Source organism: Cupressus sempervirens, chromosome 11 (genome assembly GCF_028749045.1).
Source record: "Cupressus sempervirens isolate cs-2001-9-10 chromosome 11, ASM2874904v1, whole genome shotgun sequence".
Lineage (NCBI taxonomy): Eukaryota > Viridiplantae > Streptophyta > Pinopsida > Cupressales > Cupressaceae > Cupressus > Cupressus sempervirens.
The window spans coordinates 123,706,077-123,717,847 of NC_143128.1; positions in this window are offsets into that span (position 1 = coordinate 123,706,077).

The following is an 11,771-nucleotide window of genomic DNA, read 5'->3' on the forward strand; positions in this document are numbered from 1 at the left end:
ATGGGGCTTCAAATTAAGCCCCCTAGAGACTTTATAACAACTTTTGGGCTTTGAACAAAGCATGGGGCTTCATTTGAAGCCCCTAGTACATGGTCTTAAGTATTCTCTTTAAGTGAGTGTCTTAAATTATTTTCTTACAAAGACAATAAGGAAAAATAGTATTATTATCTCTTAGAGAAAATTTTAATTATCTCTTTATTATGTGTGTGTGTGTGTGTGTGTGTGTGTGTGTGTGTGTGTGTGTGAGAGAGAGAGAGAGAGAGAGAGAGAGAGAGAGAGAGAGAGAGAGAGAGAGAGAGAGAGAGATGGTATAAAAGTATAAATTTTAAAAAAAATATTGTTAAAGATAAACTACAATATAATCAATTCATTCATTTGAAGCCATGATGGAATTGAACCACCATCCTCCTTCTTGTAATGCAGGGACTATTCCATTGAGCCAACACCTTTTAAAATAAGGAAAACTAAAAGCCTAAGGTTTTGCAAATATGAGCTACAAGAAGGGGGAAAGATTGATTAAGTCAATGAGTAGGAAAATTGGTGGTCAACTAAGACTTACATGGATAGATGGTGCTAAGTTTTGGCACATTTGAATCTTGCATTCAAGGTTGCTAGCTCATCACACAATGTTTGAATGAATTAGATGATACTTAAACTTGTTTTAATTATCGAATATAAAACATGATTTTAAAAGTTGATAAAATTAAAATAAACTGAAATCACAAATCTGAATTCCTTTATAAAAGAAAATTGACAATATTCAATAATAAATCTACAATTATATGTATTTTATAAACTTGAGCATAGATAAAAGAAAGAGTTCATGTTTCACTTACTTATAGCTTAAACATATTAATAAATGTACTAAGTTGCACTGTCCTACATATAATATAATGCATCTATCAAAGTTTATGTACTCTTAGGAACCCTAGAATATTGGAGAAAATTTTTTATTTATTAGTCATTATCTTTGGCATATGTTTCTAAAACATTGGAATACTATTTGAATGTTTGGCATTTGGTAGAAATTCAATATTCTTTGATTTAAGTATTGCAGGCTTGTTTGTAATAGAAATAATATTATTGTTTTTCAAAGAATTTTTTTTTACCCACTTACTAGCTACATACAAAAACATAGAGTTATGCAACTCAATGAAAACATAGTGTTATTGTTGCATAGTGGTTTCACATATTTGTGCATCATTAATAGTTTAAGGTGTACTATTTTTAAAGTATAATTTATGCTATTTATTTTTACATATGTAATATTAATTTGTAAATGATTAAATAGATGTCTATTCACTAAAAAAGATTATTGAAAGTATTCAAATATATTTACTACAGTTCTTAGACCATCAATTGTGGAGCCAACCTTTATTATCTTCATAATGAGCTCTCTATGAATGCATAACATTTTTCTCTTACACTCTGTTCGGAGGACATCATTGCTATAACCATACACTTAAATCAACAGAAATATTTAAAGGATATTAAAAAATTGATAGACATTAAAGTAATTTTGGTTTAAATAATAAGTTTTTCAGACTTATATTAATGGTTTACCTAAAATTGCATTAATAAATAGATTCTTGGTGCAAGAGGAGCAAGTTGCATATGCAATTAGAACTACTCAAAAAGCTTTGAGATTTCTTTTGTTTCAATTTTTTGTTTGACTAGTGGTGATTTGATATCTATTAAGTTTTCAAAAGCTTGGCTCTAAGTGTTTAGGGTGAAAATGCCAAAATTTTAAATGTTTGAGTCATCACTTTTCCAGATTGTAACTATTGTCTCATGAATGCAATTGGCTAATGAAAAGCCAATCTCCATAGCTATTGTCAGCATCGTTTATTACAATATTTTGATGATTTAAAAAAATGAATTCTAATTAAAAAATCTTTATAGTTATGTTCTCAACATGTGTTGATCTGAGGCTTTGAAACTAAGTATGCACATACAACAACTGAGAAAGAGATTCGACCAATTTGGTGCACCAAATGTGGAAGAAAAAGCATGCTTATCAACTATTTTTGATCACCAATTATGCCAAGAATAAAGCCTTTAAAATTAACTAATATTTTAAATCAATTATAATTGATACATTCCAAAAATACCTTTCAACTCTAGTTCTAAACATGACAATACACATCAAGAAGAAGCTGAATCACATTAACGAATAAGAATGGAAGGAGTTTTATAAAATAATTTAGAAACAAGGCACATCTAGTCTAGTGTTGAAAATTAGGGAGGCTTTTGTGAACAAGAAAGAGAAGCGAGGTTGTGTGATAATGAAAGAGATATGTGGTCAAAAAGAAAATGGCTAAAAAGGGTGCAGTAAGAGGAATTGAAAATAGAAGAAACAAAAAGAAAAAATAACACGTACCAAAAAATATATATAAGTGAAATAAGAAAAAATTTCTGTTGAAGAAAGATAAAGCGGTTCTTGTTTAGATTCATCATTGATTATATTGGAATCAAAAAGAGATAAGGAATGTCCTAGATGGGGAACATATGAAGAGAAAGTCAAGGAAGTTCATAGTGAACTTCACAACAAAGATATCAAGAAGAAAGTTGAGAAGAAAATTGATGTAACTCTTAAGGAGACAAGCATTAGAATAGAGGAATAAAGAGAGGTAATGGACATAGCTATGGAAATGAGAGCAAGTAGACAAACTGAGGTTTTGGTAGCTACATCTTTGGCATTTGTGGGAGAAAAATAAGGGGTCACAGTAACTAGACCTTCCACTCATATACCAAGTGCACCTTGTGCCGTAGTAGTACAGGTGCAACCTACTATTGTACAACCTATTCATAAGGAGAAGGATGAAGAGAAGGTAAAGATAATAGGAGAACAAAAAGTTACTCCTCTAGGCACAAGGAAATTAGAAAGACTCACCAAGGTGAAACAAGAGGCAACAGACTCACCTTCCACGAAGAGAACAAAGCAATTATCTAGTGGCCCAAGAAAAAGGAGGAAAGCATTGCAGATGATTGAGTCAGATAAATTTGAAGAAGGGTCAAAGAAATTTGAGGATGGACTAGTTAAGAAGGTTGTGACTAAAACAAAGGCAACTTCTAGTAAGAAGCCCTGGAAACCAAAAGTTGAAAACTTGAATGTCCATATTATTGATAACAATAATTTTGTATAGTAACATGGATAGAATGTAGTTAGCAAATGCATTAGTTAGACGCATGATTTTGACAAAGAAGAGATTTGAAGATATTCAAAAATACATACCACAAGACTTGTATAATAGTTTGATTAATAGAAAACAAAGAGTGGTAGATGAGGATAAAGGAATAAGAGAAAATTAGATAAGGAAAATTTGTGAACCTAACAGTGATGAAGACATGAAAAGAATAATGAAGGGTATTGAACCCTTTTTGAGAAAAAAATAAGAATAATTTTTTTGATGTGTGGTAATTATCAGGAAGTGAATGAGGAGACAAAGAAAGCAATAATTAAATTCATTACCTCCACACTCACTGTTGCAAAGAAGAGAAAGGACTTAGGGGGAGAAATCCATATTACAGAGGAGAAGAGCCTACTAGATGAGGGACACAATGACTGAAGAGAAGGCTACTGAGAATTTACCAGTAGATACATCAATGACATAGGAGGCCAAAGACACTGTGATGACTGAATCATCACCATAGATTATAATTAGTACTAATACCATGCAAGTCAACAATACACATATATGAATTGATGATAAGGAGAATCCATTAAAATATTATGGTGAAGCCATTGTTGAAAATTTTGTCGACAACACCATTTTTGACAATGTAGAGGAAGAGAAAGAAAAGAAGATAGAAGAAGAAGAAAGGTTAGAAGAAGAGAAAAAAAAAGAAAGCTAGAGCAAATGAAAAAAGAAGAAAATAAGATGAGGAAAATGTAAGGAAAGGTAAAGAGAGAAGAGGAAGAAAGAATATAATAGAAGAAGAAGAGAAGAGGAAGATGGAAGAGGAAGAATAGAAAAAGGAAGAAGAAAAGAGGAGGAAAGTTGAGCACGAGAAGGATGAAAGAATAAAGCACAAATGGAAAGTTGTGATGCAGGAATGAACATTTAAACCTTAGCTCAAACATGTTATAATAGAATATGAAAAATTTAAGTCCCATCATGAGGCTAATGTTCTATTGCCTATACTTAAGAAAGGAAGATATTCTATAATAACAGTATTATCCATTGCATCAGATGATGATGATGATCACAAATGACTTATATCATCAATTAGAAAACTATTGGAGAAGATCAAGAAATTCATAAATCTAGAGAAGACTTTGGAAGAAGTTCTTGAGAAATTATAGAAAATAGTCATGACCAAGGTGACAGAGAAAGAATTAAAGTTGAAAGAAAAGGAATTAACAAAATATTTTGATGTGGAATAAACTAATCTATCAACATTTCATCAATCCAATCTCAAATCAGAAACGATGCACTGTTGTTTTCTATAGTGTGCAGTAATGTTAGAAATGATTTGCAGACTCTTGATATTAGCATCAAGGAGTTAAGAAGATGTCTAGAGAAAGGAATGAAGTTTTATGGAAAATGCATCATGTTATAAAAATATCTGAAAGATATAAATGATGAAGTCAGCTCAAAGGTAAATAAAATTCAATCATTGACATTAAAATCATTGAGCTTAGAAAATTATTGAAGAACTTGAGGCAAGAGTATCAAAAGTTCACGATGACATTAAAATCATTGAGCTTAGAAAATAAAGGGTAATAAAATGGTTCTCCCTTCTCAGAGAACACAACACAAAAGATCAGTAATGTGTAGAAGAACTTGGATGAATATTTTGTAGCCAAAGCATCTTATGAGAAATTTTCATATTCAAACTTGAATGCAGTTGAAGTGGCCTCTTATGGACTATGTGTGTGTGCATAAAAGTGTCACACTTCTATAAACCATTATTCTTTGGAGAACCCATGTAAGAGGGAGTCTCAAGAGATGGCTTATAGCTCTCTATCTATGATGTGCAAAGGCTATGAGATGGTGGCTCTCAAATGAACCAAAATATGCAACCCTTGCAAGGTGCACCATAGAATGAGAGATTCAAAGAGTAGAGGCAAGAGTGCCAATATCCCAAAATCTAGAATAAAATGAAATGCAAATGCAAGCTAACAAAGAGAACTAAGCTAAAGCATAAATGAAACTAAGTTAAATAGTATGTAATAATGTAAATAGAATGAGAGCTAAGCTAAAATACAAAAATGCAAGAATGCTCCAAGTCTCCAAAATCACCAAGAAACCAAGTAGCATAACAATAGCATGAGACTAAGATTTTTTGAATGAGCAGAGAGCACTCCCTTTAAAGAAAAATAGACGGTAGAGATTAAGAGGCAAGATGAATGTAATCAAGGGCGAAGTTTGAAAGTTGGAGTGATCCATGTGCACAAGCATCTCAACCAATCACAATTAATTGTTGACTTTTGAGAGGGTTTGAAATGTGTGGAGGAGAATTAAAGTTTTTTTAAATGTAGAAGATTCCTCTCACATAGAAAAATGTGAATTCATGTGTAGACAAAAGTACCTTTTCTTTTATTTCTAAAATAGGAATAATGCTTTATGTGTGTGCACTTAGGATAAGAGATGAGTGGGGAATTTTATTTAATTAAAAGGGCGACATGTTCTTTTAATTAAATATGAACTTGGGATAAAGTGGCCATACCAAAGTTTATAATCAAATAAATAGATTTTTGAGGATTTGATAAAAAATAACCATTATATAAATTATGGAAAAATGTTAGAAAGGGGCCTTATAGTCTGGATGACCATTTTTAGTTGATTACATTTGCCCCTCTTTGACTAATGTGTGATCAATTCGAGAACACATGATGTCAAAGAATGAAGAAGCGAAGATGACAGTGATAGATATAGGTATCTGATTCCAAAGAATGACATATAGAGAGAGATAGCACATCTTGAATGTACAGCCTAATAGCGGTAGTACTAAAAATTAGGAAAAAGATGATGTTAGAATTCAAGAAGAATGCTAACACCTAGCAAAGTAGATATTCCAAGAGTAAATGAATAGATCAAAAAAATCCTCCTAAGAAATAGATAGTTGTAGCAGGTGATGATAGAATATTTTTGTCCCCTCAGGATCAAAATCAAAATGAGATAAGGGGATCCAAAAAAGAGCAAGATATGAGCAAACCAAGATATAGCAATGTCCAAGATAACAAATAGAGGATTAGAACCAAAGAGTGACCACCAAACAATGAAGATATGCCTTAGTTTGACTAACTTTGACCAAGAAAGATAAAGTATAAGAATCAGGTCAAGTGGAAGAGAGTAGAAATAATGAAGAAATGATGATTTCCCCTACAAGATTCACAAATTAAAGAAATTTTTCACTAGCAAGATGAAGCCAAATTTTGATTTCAATCCCAAAAATGGATCTAGGATGCCAAGATTAAGAAAGATAGGTCAAAAGCATAAATGAGATGGTAAGATAGAAAAGAAGCGAGAAATAGGAAAGAAGAGATAAGATAAGATCTAGAAGATACAAGAGAAGGATGAACATAGTTAGCTAACAAGTCCATGAAAGATAAAGAAGAGATCTCTCTCAAATGAAAAATGGAAAGCTAAGCTAGAATGAACCCGATAAAGCAAGCTAGTATGAAAAGTTGTAATTGCAAGGGTTACATAAGTAGGTCCTAGTTTTTATCATCAAGCCTTATTAGGGACATCATGAGATCATACAACCATCACTAGTATAACTATGAGGATATGAATATGATCTATATTAGATAGAAATGTGGGAATCCAACCTATGCATAAAATATGTATAAGTAAAGATGACTACGCAATTAGATTCCCTATGTTTAGTATAGCAATATTACACCTATATCAAGGCATAAATGCCAAGATAACCCCTGAGTGCGGTCTTGCAAAAAATAGTCAAGGATGATCAACATTTGTAATCCAAAGTGTTAAGTAGGATAAGCATGAATGTTCAAAAAACTATAGACTAAAAAAGTATACCCATAAGAAGAAAGCAATTAAAACATGCCCCATGCCCCTAGTCTTCTAGTCCATGACATCCTTGAAACACTTATTAGGGAGGGAACACATAGAAAATAAATCATCATAGACAACACAAAAAGAAGATAAAGTTCATCATAGCTTAGTAGTTTAAGTGTTGAAGTGTGTGTGTGTGTGTGTGTGTGTGTGTAAGTCACTTGGCCATTTCTTTAAGACTTGAATCTGATAGTGAGAAATATTGCAACATCAGAGACTATAGGTAAACTATGTGAAAAATGTTGAGAAACACTTGATATTAGGTTGGGGGTAGTGTTGAGAAACACTATTTTGTTAGTTTCCACACAAACCCTAATGCACAAGGAGACCTAAAATATGATAAGTAGTTGTGCTCCCAAGATGAGGACAAGAAACAATTCCAAGCTAGGAAATGTGTTGTAGAGTGTGTGATTGAGATTGATAGACATAGGTGCAATGGTCTCAAGTAGCACCTGTTTCTAGGTTTTCACCACTTGGTAAATTTTGTTAGGACTTTTTTCAATTTTTTTTGTTTTCTTGTTTTTAAATTATTTTGGTGATACATCAAAGAGCCTATTGCTAGGTTTTCACTAAGATGATCATTTTTTTAGGACATTTTCTAATTTTAAGGATTTTTTCAGCATCACATATGATTTTTCAAATTTTTTTAGAACGTTTTAGATATTTCAAGTAAGATCACATCATTTTCTCCAATGTTTGGCAATGCATAGGACATGATGGAGTAATGAGATGGTAGATAAAAAAAGACATATAAGAAAGGAGTATGAAGCAAGTGAAAGTGATCATGAAGGACTGACTCCTCAAGAGTAACCAAGCTAGGGAAAGAGGTGAAATAGTCAGATGAAGTATGTTTTCGATAAGAAATGGAAGTAATGAGAAAGACAGCATGTAGAATAAGTAGTAAAGTAAACAAGTGAGATAGCATGAAGCATGTAGTCCAAAAGAGTAGCCATGTCAAGACACCTATGAGAACCATGTTTTTCTTTGTTGTGATCAAGACCAAGGGGTCAACTAGATAGGATAGTGATGGGATAGAGCAATAAGAATAAAGCTCAAGATGGAGGCTATGAGTGAATCAGAGAGCACAATAGAAAATCTCATGGATAAGATAGCGAATATGTAAAGATAGCTCAACATTGTCAAGATCAAAGAGAGAAGAGGGAATATATGGATGATGGAAGAATTATGCATGATGCATGTTTACCAGGTTTTCATCATGGTACTTATCCAAGGTGCAACAAGAAGTATTTTTCACCATAGGATAAATTTTATTTCTCTTCACTTTTGCTACCAAGGTGCCACAAGAAGTGGTTTTCACCAGGCACATTTTCTATTTTTATTTTTTTTGCTTTTTTTCTTTTTCTATTTATTTTTTTGAATTTTTAGAAAGAGCTAAGAATTAACTGTAAAGGGATTCCAAAGAACTGCTAAACTTCCAGAGGCACCCAAACCTTGCATATGATAGGCCTTCCATTTTTTCCATCTTGCAATGGTTTTCTCAAAATTGTTTTGGGATAATTTGGTTTCTTGCAATAAAATAATATCTTCCTACAAAGAATCAATGGATTGTTTGATTCTTTGTCTCTTGTCAAAGGAATTTAAACCTCTAACATTGCATGAGATGATTTTCATTGGGGACAAGGAGAACACCTAGTTCTCCTTGTCGATCTTCTGATAACAGTGAAACTATCATCCAATGTAGTTTGAATACCTGCTGCAATTTCTGATTTAATTTTGGAACCTTTTTGTCTACCTCTGGCCTTTGGTGTTTTAGCAAGAGAAGCTGATGTAGATGGGGTTTTCACTATAGATAAAGGCTGAATTTTAAAGCTATCTTGCATTTGAAAATCTTGAGGAGACAAAACTATAGACTTTTGTACTAGTTGATAAATATTGGACTCTAACCCCACAGAATCTCCTACCACTGAGCTTACAATTCCTACACTAGAATGTTGAGGAAGACTGTTAAGAACTGACTGATTGTCAAATTGGTTAAGAACTATTTTTTTTTCAAATGCCTGATTTGGGATCAATTTATTCCAAAACTAAAATTCTGGAAGCAAGTTGTCAATCACAGGTGACTTATAATCTTCAGCATGCAAACCTTCCTCTTTGGCAATATTAAAAATGATAGAGGTAGTAATTTTAGATAAAATTTGATCACAAATAAAAGTCAATATGATAGGAGAAGGATAAATAGAAAGGCACCAAATGGGCTGCCTTTGTATTGAAGGTGAAAAAATTATGTTATGGAAAGTGATCAAACTTAATGGCTTTGAAACTACACAATGTGGAAGGTCTACTAGAGGAGACAAATTTGAGCTCACATCTATAGAGGAATCCATTTGAAATCAAGGGGCATACTCCAACATAAAAGGTTTACTATTGCAGCATACACTCTTGAATAAAGGAAAGAGCCAAAAAAATTGTTGAAGAAAGATCATGAATGAGTCTAACATAAATTGAGCTGTATGTGAATTCTCTTCATATATAAAGCTATCTATTGAATAATCTTGGCCCTCTGTCCTAGAGACTATATTGTTTACCTCAGAAGTATTGCAATTCATCATTTTAATTTTCTGAGAACAAACATTAGGGTCTAAAGAATGATCTAGACAAACTTGTAAGACATCTTGTTGACCAGTTTGGCACCTATAACTGAAATGACCAAGATTATCTTTGAATTTTAGAATCACAAAAGGATCCAGGAGCTTAACTAATTGTATCCATTTTCCCCATTTTGATATGAGATCTATAGATTAAGGAAATGATTTATGCATATTACTCAATAAACACCCCCTGACTTCTAAATGAGGGCATTCATATGGAATCAAATCATGCTTCAAAAAAATTCCCAACTTGTTAGCTATAATTTCCAATATCTCAAGATCACAATATTTCAAAGGCAAAGAAGGAAAAGAAATACAATATGGAAAGAATTGGATATTTATATCTTGAGGATTAAAGTTTGGTATGCACAACATGGTAAATAACCCCACACCATGACAAAACCAACCCTTTTGCTTATTTATAGCATCTCTTTCTTCTTTTGAACTAAAGATAACAATAAAGAAATTGGATTTCGAATCATGCTAAAAAATATCTATCAGGCTAGACCAAAAGTTGAAAGCCCAATTCTTGATATCTAAAAAAGATAACGAAGCAAAAGAAAACTTACCTATTAGAGTTTTCTGCTAGAGAGTAAAGATTGAATTTTGTAACATTTGATTTGACAAAGTAACATGTAACTGTTGTTGTGAAGAGTTCAGAGGATCTTACTCCAAATTTTGGTCCACATTATTCTGATATTTCTCTTGACTATTAGCTAGTAATTATGGACCATGTAATTGTGGACCTTGTGCAAGATGTTGATGACCTTGATCTACCTTACCCTTATCTTTTTTCTTCCAGATCTTTTTTGGTATGAAGGGGGCTCTATCAATTGTCGAGACTAACTTCTGTTGAGCCAGATCTTTTTGGATCTCAATAGATTGCATTTGAACAGAAGAACCAAGAGGAGCACCTTCACATATATCAAATACTGGTTGTTTTTTGAAAACCTTTCTGTTGGAACTCCTCTATGCAAAGGTAGATTTGTCTCAGACATTCACCTTTATAGGTAGTAATGATATGAATTTGAAATGTTACGCCACTGAAATGAATGAACCGTTGAGGGATTATTGTGGAAAAGATTGTCCTGCCTTAAGGAATTTTGTAGCTGAGATTGCTGATGATGATGGGAAGATTCACCTTTTTCAAAGGAAGGGGAAGTCCTAGGTTTAAAAGGTGGAGGGCGTTTAGATGTCAGCTACGAACAGCAATCATGAAAATGAGGATTAAGGAAAAAAGGTTTTGCAAGTTGAACAATTGCTTTCCCTTTGAAGATTGACATGTCAATAGTACTTGAAACCCTTTTGGAACTAATATCTCTGAAAGGGCATCTCTAAAATGGAAAAGGGTTTGATATGGAGTTGATTGGTTGTACGATTGGTGTAGCGGAGAAGATCTAGTAGAAATCAACAATTTAATTACGATTAGAGTATAATTTATAGTTTAAAATGTTGGTTCCTAACATAAGAATGAGATTTTAAACATACATATTTTATTTACATATGTAAATAATCATTTTATTATTTAATCTAGGTCATGGAAAGTTATATTGATGAAATAGACATGGCTAAGAATCCAAACATCAAAAATCTTCTAGAAGAAGTAGAAATCTCCAAGATTCCAGATGTCAATTCTAAATATTCAATCATGAGCCCAAATTTGAGTATTACAGTTATAGAAGCTCAAAAGTTGGCAAGTGATGTTCTGAATCAACTCAAGGAACTCATTGATAGGCTTAAATTCATAACATCACGTCTACATGCACTGGAAGGTGAAGGTGTTACATTAGTTCAAGAATATGTTAAGCACGTAATTCGATATAGAGATAATAGATTTGGAAAGAATCCAAAGTTTTGTTACTACATGATGAAAATGATCATGAGACACTAAGCCCATAGCTCAACAAGTGTTTGCATGAAAAGAAGTCTGCACAAAATACCAATCACGATACAAGAGTTGTGTGAGCATATGGAAAAAACACCACACTCCCATCTAGCAGATAGATTGATGCATTTTGGAACTAGTTTAAGGGGAACACGATCATTTTGGACAAAGTATCAAACAATATTAATAGACCTACTTCATCAACTTCAAACACCAACAATATTTTTTACATTAAGTGTACCAAACTTG